This window comes from Rhinopithecus bieti, unplaced genomic scaffold (assembly GCF_001698545.2).
Source record: "Rhinopithecus bieti isolate Rb0 unplaced genomic scaffold, ASM169854v2 scaffold_13017, whole genome shotgun sequence".
Lineage (NCBI taxonomy): Eukaryota > Metazoa > Chordata > Mammalia > Primates > Cercopithecidae > Rhinopithecus > Rhinopithecus bieti.
This window is the reverse complement of record NW_016807377.1, coordinates 359,551-373,494: the sequence shown is the minus strand read 5'-3', so window position 1 is coordinate 373,494 and position 13,944 is coordinate 359,551. Positions and strand designations below refer to the sequence as shown.

At 38.1% G+C, this 13,944-nt stretch overlaps 1 protein-coding gene and 1 pseudogene across 1 annotated transcript in view; both read right to left on the bottom strand.

Annotated features, from left to right (window-relative positions):
• CUNH8orf34 (chromosome unknown C8orf34 homolog) overlaps positions 1-13,944 on the bottom strand; it is a 478,644-nt gene that overhangs the window by 316,354 nt on the left and 148,346 nt on the right. The window lies entirely within an intron of this gene.
• Positions 9,315-13,944, bottom strand: part of LOC108535497 (ret finger protein-like 4A) — a 5,861-nt pseudogene continuing 1,231 nt past the window's right edge.

Genomic DNA, 13,944 nt, shown 5'->3' with positions numbered 1-13,944 from the left:
ACTACTTGCATGAGGAATAAGAACCCCTTCTCCTCCCTTGTTCAGGTGTGCTCTCGTCATTGCTCCAGCCATGAGGCGCACCATTCCATAGAAGTAAAAATTGCCTTGCTGAGAAAATTAATGTTAGAGTGCTATTTCTTTGGTGACACCCAAAAATTTATTTATAACAGCAATATAGTTGTTTGCATCAGTGCCATAAGAATCCATTTTTCTTTTGCAACAGGACACAATTGGAGAAAGTGGTTATTTCACCAAGGCTTTGACTGGAAGAGTATGCTTCCCTTTAAAGAGTCAATCTAAACTTGCAGACCCAGTATAAGCCCAGTCGGGAGACTGGCCTCACACCCTCATCTATGCAGTCCCTGTACAGGGTTCCTGACATGTGGTCAGTAAAGAATGTCACTTTCTAACAGGCCCAGGAAATCCAAAGTTTATCTTCAGACCTTAAGAGACAAGGATTACACAACTCACAGGTATTGGAGAATACCCAACCCATGGCTTGGATGGGCTTTAAAGGCCTTATCTGAGATTCCTTGGGGGAACACAGTTCCCTCAAAGCCAATCCAAATGGCCTGTGTAGAAATAATTATTCTTGATGCACTTTATGCAAATAATCAGGCTAAGTATAAGATTAAAGTCTATTTTGCAAACAACTCCGTCCTGTTATGATTTTTTTTCTCAACATAAATGAGGACAGGAGAGACAGAAATCATGTTTCAAAACTTATCATACATTTGTCATTAAATTCTAAACGCACTAGTTGTTTTTCAGTTTTTGCCTACATCTTAGACTAACCCTGCTTGTTCCTGTGAACCAACCAGCAATCTCTGGCGGCAGCTGCGAAAGAACAAGAGGGATAGCAAATGTAAAAACCTGGGTTAATATCCTAGCTCTGAGTAATTATCCTGCAAATCCTGCCAGGTGATGGGAATAAATAGGATGCCCATCATGCAGAAGTTTCCTTTTGGGAAAGTAAGACCAAGGGAGCTAACCAAAGCCAAGCACCATGCACCCAAATCCTGCAAGCATAACTATAGCCACCAGTTTTCTAAGTCTATCATAAGACATCGTTTCCTCTCCCTGGGGGGAGGAGGACTCAGTTCTGCAGTTTCACCTTAGTATTTGACTTATGATAGGCAGTGCATGCAACCCCCCAAGGCACATTTTGTCCCATACTCAATGCCAAGCTTTGGGTCAAAGCCCTAAGAAAAAAAACTGGATTTAAGGGATCCAAAGGCAGACAATGACAGATGTTAAAAGGCACAGCACAAGTGATCATGGCTGATTCCTGCCAAGTAAGCTAAGCCCAAGCTTCCTGTTCCATGGATAAAGGCCACATTAGTATCCATGGCATAAATGAGTCCTAGGAAATTCAAGGCTACCGACAGCAGGGGAGATAGGATGTATGTGGGTACAAGGACAAAAGAGGGAAAGAGAATGCTCTTCCTTCTCTCCCTCACTTATATCCCAGGTATCTGCTAGGAAGAGAAGGCAACCAGGGATGCCTGCTCCCCTCTTTCTAGATGGGTTAGCCATTCATCTTCAGTCTGTACTGCCTTTCAAATGCATCCCAAATCCCTGGGACTCCTTTAAAAAATGTCTTCATTGTTCTTTCTCCTCCTTGGTTCTCTCTTCATAAACAGGTAATCGTGTCTCTGTACTATGAGACACTCACCTCAGTGCATCCTCCAAACTGGGAAAACTTAATTTCCCAAGTCTTAAATTGGTTGGCTTAGGATTGAGCTCAGGGGAAGGGAACCCAGAAGCCCAACATGCCAGCAAAAGGGTAAAGTTTTTTTTGTCAGTAGGACTTTTGGCCTCCCTCTCCCTGTGCACACTGTTAAAAGGCCTTGGGATTTCTGAGTTGTCCTTAGCTCCCCTTGTTTTGCTTTGACACTGCTTTCTAATAACCCAGTTTGTCTGTTCTTGCCTTCAGGCCATCAAACTCCAAGCAGTCATGCAACCAGAGCCTTTCTGCTGAAACCCTTAGATAGGCCTCTGAGGGAGCTATGACTGCCGGTTCCCCCAAAACAGCGCCCCCTGTCAGCAGGAAGCAGTTAAGATTGGTCTTTGTCCTTATCCTTATTTGAACAGTTGTTAGATGTATTTATTTAGGGGGGGAATGAGACAGCTAGGTAGGAGGGGGCGTCCCTAGAAAAACCCCAACTGGCCTGAGCACTAGAGTGGAGACACAGAAATTAACAACATGTGCAGCAGGGAGGAGCCTGGCCCCTGCTCTTCCTGTGTGGAAACTGCAATTCGAACTGAGAGGCAGGAAGCACTCTAGCAGGGACTCTGGCCTAGCGAGAGTCCCTGTTTCCCCCTTTTCTTCCCTTTTTGCCCAATAAAACCCTGTCTTATTCACTATTCAAATTGTCTGCAAGTCTGAATTTTTGTCTCCATGGCTTCCAGATGCCTTGCATTTTTCGATCTGCTCTCTTGCATTTCTGTCATCCCCTTGAGAAAGACATACCTATGCTTGACCGCCAGTCTCAAAAGGCAGATGCAAAACATTTGGAACAGATTGAAGTCACTCTGGACAAGCCCAGATTATATCAACCGACAGCCAGCCAACCTCTAGACACATGAGAGAGCCCAACTGAGACCTGTTGAGCCCATCCAGCCAAGACCCAGCCTAAATCAGCCAAACCCCAGAAAAGTGGGAGAAATATTTATTGTATTCAGCCACTGAGTTTTGGAGTAAGTTCATATGTAGCTATGGCTTACTGAGGTAGAAATTCATCCTAGAAGTTGAGTGTTGACTAATAAAAGCCCAAAATATATGCCATTGATTTTGGGATACAGTTGTAGGTGGAGGCTATAAAAATGTAAGAAAATTATTATGAAAGTTTGGAAAACCAGAGACCAGTGTTATGTGCCGTTAAAGTGTTTGGTAAAACTATCATCTATGATAACTTGGAAGATAGAAAGTGAACCTAATAAATTTTCAAAATTGGGCAAGAAGGAAAAGTACTGCAAATATTATCCACTTGATTTTAGCTACGTATGATAAGTTTCTTCAAGAAATAGATGAACTTAGAAAATAACTGGCCAATTTGCAAGCAAAACTCAGAAAAAAACATTAAGTCTGGCTGAGTTTCTTATCTCTGGTCTTTCCAGACAAATACTTTAAAATTAATATATATCTTTGTGAAAATATTAAATTCAGAGCCTTGCCAGAAAGATAAGGCCTTAGGGTAAAGAAGAAATCAAGGATGTAACTATAAGACCCTTTATTAAGACCTCTGAAAAATACTGAAATAGTGCCTATTCAAGGTGTTTCACAACACCTAAATTACCAGTAATTAAATCTAGAAAATAGGCTTGTCTTAAAATAATTGTGGATGTAGTTTTTCACATAAGAAGAGGAGATGAATCAAACTATATAAAGGAAATTCATAAATTATGTGGGACAACTTGATTGACAAAAGCATCAGGCTGGAGTTAAAGGGGCTAAAACTATTTCAGATACAAAAAGCCCTCTGGGCCCCCAGTTTTCTACCGTAAGGAAGTAAGCTGAGGAAGTTGCTCAAAGGCATCTTTTCCAATGCCCTCTTAGAAGTGGCCAAAGAGGTTAACAAAAAGGAAATAAACTTCCAGAGGGTAAAGCCAAGAGCTGTGGAGAACAGTAAATGGAGACTCAGGAAATCTAGTTCCCACTCTCTGGGTGAAATTAAGAAATACCCCACACTCCTGGGTAAAAGATCTGATGACATTTGCCCAGCAAGATTTCAGAATTTCTATGAGCCAGTGGTTTGTATGAACCTCCCATTTTCTAATTGGTACTGTTTAATCTGATTATCTCATGTCAGTCTCATCATCTAATGGAAATAAACAAAAAAAACCTTGTCTTTTTTAATATAGAAAAATTAAGAGAATTCAGAGACAAGTAATAAATCAAAGGGTTCAGCAAGTTTACTGGATTTAAGATTACAAAATTACAAAAATCATTTGTATTCCTATTTGCCAATAAATGTAACTTATAAAACAGATAGTAAATGTATAATAATAGCCAAAAATACAAGATGCCAAGGAATCAATTCAATAAAAATTTGCAGGACTTTATTGTAAAATCTTGTAAAATTTAATTAATGGAATTATGCTACATTCATAAATAGGATGACTCAGAAAGGTGAAGATGTCAATCCTCCCATAACAAACTAAAACACAATGTAACTCCAAACTCAGTAGAATGACAGAAATAAGCAAATAGGCCAATGGAAGAATACAGAGGGCTCAGAAACAATGTAAGTGGCAGAAAAAGCATGCATATCAATGGACAAATGACAAACTTCAAAAATGGCTCTAGAAAATTTACCCATGTGAGGCAAAATATATTCCAACTTCTCACCGTATTAAAAAAGAGATGTGGTAGATTAAAGACCAAAATATGAAAAATAAAACTTCTAGAAGAAAAGAAAAAAGAGTATTTTTATGACTCCAAGTAGGAAAGGATTTTAAAACAAAGCATCAATACCACAAGTTAATGTTAAACATTTATATTCATAGAAGGCACTATTTAAAAAGTGACGACAATCCTCCAAATTAGGAAATAATTGAGACATGTATACTAACAAAGGTTGGCATCCAGAATATATAACAAACACACAAACCCAAAGAAAAAAACTGAGCAATAAAAATGGGCAAATAAATAATCAGGCATTTACCTTTGTTGTTAAAAATTACAAAACTGCATAGCCAGGTGCCGTGGCACGTGACTGTAGTCCCAGCTACTCAGGAGGCTGAGGCAGAATGATGGCTTAAACTCAGGAGTTCAAGTCCAACCTGGGTAATATAGTGAGACCCCATCTCAGAAAAAAATTATAAAATTACTCCTAGCTAACACGGTGAAACCCCGTCTCTACTGAAAAAAAAGAAAAAATTTGCCGGGCGTGGTTGCGGGTGCCTGTAGTCCCAGCTATTTCGGAGGCTGAGGCAGGAAAATGGCGTGAACCTGGGAGGCGGAGCTTGCAGTGAGCCGAGATCGCGCCACTGAACTCCAGGCTGGGCGACAGAGGGAAACTCCGTCTCAAAAATAAATAAATAAATAAATAAATAAATAAATAAATAAATAAAATTACAAGTTAAATCTATGAGAAGCAATTTTCATTAAAATGTTAGATAACAGACACTGTTGGCTAGGACCAGGAGTTAAAAAATTTATGAACTGTTGGTGGGAGGATACATTTATACAATCTCTTTAGAGAGAACTTTTGCATTATCTAATAATAAAATGTACATAATATAAATGCCATATTGCTGAGAAAGTCATCTTCTAATTTTGTATCTGAGTGTGTGCGTGCATGCACGTGTGTGTGAGTGTGTGTATGTGTAGTAACATAACAAAACCAAAAAAAAAAAAAAAGAAAAGAAAAAACTCCAAGGGGATACAGTTAAAATTCAGAATAGAGATGGAGTTGGCTACCATCCAATAAATGTTGGTTTCACTGATGATTTGTTTTTAGCCACATGGTAGTTACCTAGGTGTTCATTATATATTCTTTATATATTTTGATGCATGATATAGTCATAACAACTTTTGAAAGTAAAAAAAAAAAAAAATTCGCTAGCTTAATTTAATTCCAACTAGTTCAGTTTTTCAGTTTTGGTTCAGATATATTTTTATTCCTCAGTTAACTTCAATACCTCTCCCTTGCATGATTCTCAGCCGGTCACGTTGCTCATTATTTCAATGAGAAAATGAAAGCAATCAGAAGAGAATTTATTCAACTTCTCACCCCCAAACCCACCAGTTACTGGCATTCTTTGAGTGAATGAAAGAATGATACAAAATTCCAGTAATAACGATCTTATATTCAATAATACATTATCAACATAATTAGTCATTTAAAAATGAAAATAAAAACTACAGTGAAATACTACCTCACTCTCATGAAGATGGCTATAATTTCAAAGACAAACCATAACAAGTGATGGCCAAGATGTGAAGAAATTGGAACTCTCAATACCTGCTGGTGGGAATGTAAAGTGGCGCAGCCCCTGTGAAAATCGACTTGGGGCTAGGCATAGTGGCTCATCGTGCACTTTGGGAGGCCAAGGCAGACAGATCACCTAAGGTCAAGAGTCCGAGACTAGCCTGACCAATTAGGTGAAACCCCCTCCCTACTGAAAATACAAAAATTAGGCCGGGCATTGTGGCTTATGCCTATAATCCCAGCACTTTGGGAGGCTTAGGAGGGTGGATCACCTGAGGTCAGGAGTTTGAGACCAGCCTGGCCAACATGGTAAAACACCATCTCTACTAAAACACAAAAATTAGCTCAGCATGGTGGCGGGCACCTGTAATCCCAACTACTTTGGAGGCTGAGGCACAAGAATCACTTGAATGCAGAAGGCGGAGGTTGCAGTGAGCCGAGATCACACCACTCCACTCCAGCCTCAGTGACAGAGCAAGACTCTGTCTCAAAAAAAAAAGCGCAAAAACACAAAATTAGCCAGGTATGGTGGCACATGTCTGTAATGCCAGCTACTTGGGAGGCTGAGGCAGAAGAATCGCTTGAACCCAGGAGGTGGAGGTTACAGTGAGACAAGATTGTGCCATTGCACTCCAGCCTAGGTGACAGAGCAAGAGTCTGTCTCAAAAGAAAGAAAAAAAAAAAGAAAGAAAATCAATTTGGCAGTTCCTCAAAATTTTAAATACAGAGTTACTATATGACCTAGCATTTCCTATCCTCTATATATACCTCAAAGAAATGAAATGACATGTCCATACAAAAACCTGTACACAGATATTCATAGAAACATTATTTATAATGGCTGAAAAGTAGAAACAACTCAAAGATCCATCAACTGATGAATAAGAAAATGTGGCATACCCATACAATGGAATATTATTCAGCAATAAAAAGAAATGAAGTACTGATACACACTACAACATAGATGAACCTTGAAAACATTATGCTAAGTAAAAGAAAACAGTCACAAAATGTCACATACTATATGATTGCATTGACGTGGAATTTCCAGAATAGAAAAATTTACAGAAACAGAAAATAGATTAGTGGTTGTCTAGGGCTGAGGAGTTGGAGGGACTGGAGAGTAAGAGTAACTGCAATGGATATAAAGTTTCTTTTGGGGATGATGAAATTGTTCTAAATTTCAGTTGTGGTGATGATTGCACAACTCTGTGAATATCCTAAAAACTACTAAACTGTATACTTTAAAAGGATGTATTTTATGATACGTGAATTATATTTCAATAAAGCCATTAAAATAACACTGAAGTTCATTTTCCCTTTTATGGTAGAGTAATGAATTAAATCCAGATCTAACTGGGTCTAACACTATTTGGAATGACACAAATGAAGGATCAGAACCCAGGAGGTGAATATTTATTCCACATCTATCAACTACTAGTTTTGAGATCTTGAGCAAATTACTGAGTGACTTTAGCCTCAGTTTTCTTATTTGGAAAAAAAAAAAGAGCATAACCACTCCACTGGACCGTTTTGAGAACTAAATTCAATAGCACATCAAAAAAGCACCTCATATGCTTCCCAACAGGTGCCCAATATTCTCTTTTCTCCCCTTCTTTCCTATCTTCTGCATCCTACCCATGATCTAAAACTTTTTACTCTTTGTTATGAAAATGTTCATACTAATACAACAGTGGAAAGATAAATAAATGCCTTTGTACCCACACACATTTTCATCAATTGTCAACCCAAGGGTAAACTCACTTCATTTTATATGTGACCCCACTCCACACAGCACATTCCTTCCACATTCCCCCTTCCCTGCCCAGATTATGTCAAAGCAAATCTCATTCATCATATCATTTGTAAATATTCTGGTATGTACTTATTTAAAAGTACATTTTCGGTAAACAAATGTAATAGCATTACCATAGATAACAATCATACTCTAATATAAACAAATATCTAATTAGTTTTCCAATATCCCTGTTTATCTAGGAAAATTATCTTTGGACAAGTCAGGCTAAGCAAGACTCCATACATTGCAACTGATGGACACTCTTACACATTTCTCTTAATTATTACATTTCTCTTAATCTATAGCTTCTGTTCCTCCGCTTCCATTTTCTCTTATGCTTTTTGTTGTTCAGGAAACCTGGGCCTTTTGAGCTTTTTATCTTGTAAGTTTTCCACAGTCTGTATTCTTCCCTTCACATTCTTGTGATGTGGTTTGAAACATTCCTCTGCTCTTTGTAATTCCCATAAACTGGTAGTTAGATCTGGATTAAAGTTTTCTGTTGTTTTTGTTTTTGCCAATACTACTTGAGAGAGAATGGTTATCGTTTCATCTGGAGGCACATAATGTCCCACTCCAGTGATGTTGGCAGCATTGATAATTATTGCTTAGATCCACTAATATACTAACCATTGCCAAATGGTAATTATCTAATTTCATAATTCTACATTCATTTATATACTGGAATACTTCTGTAAAGAGAAATTTCCTGTCCTCAAATATTTGGCTACCTTTAAGTGTAACTTGTATAGAAAAAGCAGATCAAATGTTTGATTTTTTCCCTCTACTTTTACTAATTTTTTAAAATAAGAACTTTGGTCACCTAACATCCCCCAAAAATGATTAATGAAGGCTTTTTTTTTTGATGAACATGTGGATTTTAAAATATTTGCTATAACTCACTATATTGAGGTTATTATCCTTACTCATTTTTAAATCTTCTCAACTCTTCCCAGTGGAAGATTATTTATGCTAGCTGTGAGCTCTTTTGACACAATCTTAGTGATCTTTGGTAGTGTTCTTGCCTTCTGGTACAAGATATAGCTCTTTCAGGCACTTTTTGTATATTCCTTGCTCCAGACCTGGAATCAACCATTATTCTAAAGGAACCTGATTCCTCTTAATGTGAAATGGTGAAACCCCATCTCTACCAAAAATAAAAAAATTAGCCCGGCGTGGTGGCATACACCTGTTATTCCAGCTACTTAGGAGGCTGAGGCAGGAGAATCGCTTTAACCTGGGAGGGGGAGGGTGCAGTGAGCTGAGATCATGCCACTGCACTGTAGCCTGGGGACAGAGTGAGACTCCGTCAAAAAAACAAAATAAAACAAAAAAAACCCTTAAAGACAAGAATGTGGACAAACACACGGAGTACTAATTCTATTGGGTTGGTAATAAGTGGATAAACTAAGAAATATCTTCTTTTTTGAAATTTCAAAATATTTGCTTATTGAAGAAAGCAACATGACAACAAAATTGATCTTTACCTTCTATCCCTTTGTACCTATGTGTATCTAGCAGAAAATTCTTAGCTCTGGCTGTGGGCATACAGAAACTTCCTATGGATGATTATGTTCAAATGTTTATTTACTTTCCCCAGAATAAATTGGGGGACTGGCATTGTCTGGATTGATCACAGGACAGATACTCGCAAAGCTCCATCTTGAGTTTCACGTTTATGAGCAAAAAATGGATGCAGTGGCTAGAAGAAATTTTGTGTGTGTAGATATGACAACCATCACTAACATTATAAAAATAAATGAACCTCATACCTATATCCATGAAAATTCCTACTCTGTGCAGCTGGGGACTCACCTAGAGAATAGGCAAAGCCATGGTGCTGGCAGCAAAGACCTTTCATTTTCTGGAATCTACAGTCCAGCAGCCTCGATCTGAAGAAAGTACAATGTCCCCCTGTCGATTCACAGATTCCTTACAAATGCCCACATCGACCTCCCAGTAATAGTGGCTGGAAGTGAAGGGAGGGGCACCCAGGACACATAGTGCAAAGGTGAACCTTTCAGCTTGCTCCTTCCTATTCTGGCTGAAATTCCCTCATGGACACTCCTCTGGTCTTCAGAAATGGTGAGAAGTTTTTGGCTGTGTCCACATCCACGGTTATATCTACTTGAAACTTCTTCATCCTTGGGTTCATTTTTAGAATTGATTTCAGCTTGAGCTCTAGTTCCTTGATCGTGGAAACCAGCGCCCTCAGCTTGAACTTGGGCTTGACCAAGTTCTTCTGAGAGACCACACAGCGGAAGGGGCACAGTAAACCTTCCCCGTGGGGCTCCTTCTGCAGTGAATTGATGCATTGGAGGCAGCAGACGTATCCATATTTCAGTTGCACAGGTTCTTCAAGACCATTTGGACAGGCAGGACATCTAATTATTTCTTTAAAGTGTTCAGCCACGGCAAATATCTCTTCTTCCCAAGCTTCTCCCTCTGCCTCCCTGTCTGCAGTGGCTTCTACAGACAGCTCAGATCGAGAAATATCTATTTAAATTTTTTTTATATATAATTCAGACTTAGAGAAAAGTTGCAAAAAGAAAAAAAAAAAAACAAAAACTCTGTATACCCTTCCCCTGGTTTGCCCGAATGTTAATGGTTAATGTGATAATGTCAACATTGTTGGTTCATATTTTGCATTACCATTTTGGTTGACACTTTGCCTTACCATTTTTTTCTCTCTCATCTGTGTGCGTGTTGAGGGGGTTGGGTGTGAGGGTGGATGTGTGGCAGTGAGTGTTCTCTTCTTTACATATAAAATTTCCTCAGAACCACTGAAAAGTAAGTTGCAGATATGATGCTCCTTTGTCCCTAAACACTTTAGAGTATAGGACATTTTTTATATGGTCAAAGTAGGTTAATATAATACTAATGCACCAACCTTGTTTAAATTTCCCCAATTATCTGAAATACTGTTGTTCATGGTAAAAGAATATCCTGGATCCCACGTGCCATTCAATTGTCATTTTAAAAAAAATCTCTTTTAACTTGAAACAGTTTTCAGTCTTTCCTTGATTTATGACCTTCATGTTTTTGAAAAGTATGGGCCAGTTATTTTTTAGAAGGCCCCTCAACTGGTGTTTTCCAGTGTTTGCTTATGATTATATTCAAGTTATGCACTTTGGAAAGAATAACACAGAAGTGATATATTTATGTTAGGCCATTTTTGTTACTGTAAAGGTATACCTGAGTCTAGGTAATTTATTTTAAAAAGAGGTTTAATTGACTCATGGTTCTGCAGGCTGTACAGGAACCACGGTGCTGGCATTTGCTCCTGGTGAAGGCTTTAGGAGTCATGGCTCTAGGCTATGCAGAGCCACCATTTCACATGGCCAGAGCGGGAGCAAGAGAGTGAGGAGGGAGGTCACACACACTTTTCAACAACCAGATCTCACATGTACTAACTGGACAAGAACTAACATCACCAAGGGGATGGTGCTAAACCATTCATGAGGGGTCTGCCCCCAATCCAATCACCTCCTACCAGGCCCCAACTTCAACATTGAAGATTACATTTCAACATGAGATTTGGATGAAACAAACATCCTGTATCAGTATTCTTTTCATTCTTTTCATATCAAAAGGCACGTGATGTTGTTTTTCCTCTCACTGAAGGTATTAAACTTGATCACCTGGTTCAGGTGGTATCATCCAGGTTTCTCCAGTGAAAAGTGACTCCTTTTGTTAATTAATAAGTATCTTCTGGGGAATATCTTGGAATTCATCAAAATTTTATCTGCAAATTTTAACATCCTTTGCTGACACCCGACTACATCAACTACTATGACAGTTGCCAATTTGTGGCTTTCTAATTCCATCATTCCTTCTGAATTTATTCATTGGTAGTATACTATGCATTCTCCTTCACCTAATGTATGGATTATATATATCAGTATGGACATATGGATTATTATTTTATTTAATGGGCTATAACACATTATCATCATTTTTTTTTTTATGCTTGAATTTTCCCAGATTTTGCCAGGAGAAGCCCTGATAATCTGGTTCCTGTATCCTTTTGACAAGTCCCATCATCATTTGAATGTATCTTTGCTTTCTGGCACTAAAAAATATTCCAACTATGCAGCCATAAAAAAGAACAAAATCCTGTCCTTTGCAACAACATGGATGCAGCTGGAGGCTATTATCCTAAGCCAATTAATGCAGGAACAGATAAGCAAATACCACATGTTCTCACTTATAAGTGGGAGCTAAGCATTAGGCACACATGGCCATAAAGATGGGAACAATAGACACTGGGGACTATTAGAGTGGGGAGAGAAAAAGAGGAGCAAGTGCTGAAAAACTACTCATTGGATACTATGTTCACTACCTGGTTGATGGGATCTTTCATACCCCAAACCTCAGTGTCATGCAATACACTCATATAACAAACCTGCACATGTATCCCCCAAAGTTATTTGTTAAAAAAGATATTCCAGACTCAACTTGTACTTTCTTAGTACAGTCCCAAATTCAGCCATTTCTCCAAGGAGACTTGGTTCCTTTTAAAAGAAAATGCTATTTAGAAAACAATATCTGGGCTCTAGTTGTGCTCACTGCCACTGGAATGTGCATTTTATTTTTTAAAAGAAAAAAAATACTGAGTTATTCATGATATTTCTGATTTGAAATCAGGATTATAATGTTTTTACTTAAATTTATTGACCTTACATATATATATTTCCTTTCCCCATGCCAAAAATTCTAGTTCTTAAAGATACCAACGTAAGTACTTCTTCTGTATATCACGCAAAGCATACACAACAGTTTCATTATAATTATATCGGCACTATCATTAACAACACGATTACTAAAAACACTTTCAGACTGTGGTGCTGTTCTCCCTGTCCTTAGAGTACCTTCCACTAGAGACAATCAAATCACTGTTGATAATGGCTTAGAGTAATTCATCTCAGCGTGTTTACGTAAAAAACTGAAATGCAGTTGTGCTCATTTGTTTCATTTTGTTTTGGATAATAAGAAATTACTGTTTTAAGATTTAACTTTGTTTTTAAATTATATAGAATATTTAAATTGTTCCAAAGTCAAATATTCAAAATTCTAAGAGGCAAGCTTCTATCCCTATCTTCTCCTCTCTTTACCTTTCTTTATTTCTACCCCCATACCATCTCTTCTGCCATAGGCAACTTTTAAAAACAATTAGATCTGTGTGCACATGCATGTGGGTGTGTGTATTTTACAGTAGGGCAGGTTTTGCTATTGTTGTTTGGGTTTTCATAGAAGCAAACGTGGGCTGGGTGCGGTGGCTCATGCCTGTAATCCCAGCACTTTGGGAGGCTGAGTGGATCACCTGAGGTTGGGAGGTCGAGACCAGCCTGACCAACATGGAGAAATCCCATCTCTACTAAAAATAAAAAATTAGTTGGGGGTGGTGGTGCATGCCTGTAATTCCAGCTACTTGGGAGGCTGAGGCAGGAGAATCGCTTGAACCCGGGAGGTAGAGGTTGCGGTGATCCAAGATCGCACCATTGCATTCCAGCCTGCGCAACAAGAATGAAACTCCATTTCTGCCCCCACCCCCCAAAAAATAGAATCAAATATGCATTTATATTTTCATTACACTTACTTAGATGAATGGTAGCATACTAAAAACACATTTCTGTCCCTTCCTTTATTCATTTAACAATATATTATCCCAGGGGTCATTCCTTAATACATAGAGATATTCTTTCATTTGTATAGCTGTATAGTACTCTCTTGTGTGGATATACTGTAATTATCCAGTATTTTTATTTTAATGGACATTTCATTTTTTCTACTCTTTTGTTATTAAAATAGTATGACAAGGTACAGTCACACATATAGGTCTTTTTGTATTTTTGCCAGTGTGTCTTCAGAACACATTCATAGAAATGGGATAATTTAATCAAAGAATAACTGCACATATAATGTACTAGATATTGCACAATTTCCCTGCATAGTGTTTGTAGCATTTTGGATTCCCACCAGCAATGTGTGAAATTGTCTGTTTCCAGTGCCTCATCAACAGAGTATCTGACAAATGGGGATTTTTGTTAATCTGACAGGTAAGCAGTAATGCTTAATTTGCATTTCTTTTGTTTTGAGTAAAGCTGAGCATCTTTTTATATAGTTAAGAAGGATTTTTTTCTATAAACAATCTCCTTATATGGCTCATTTATAGTGGAATTTAGGTCTTTTATTCTCTGCTTTTAGAAGCTC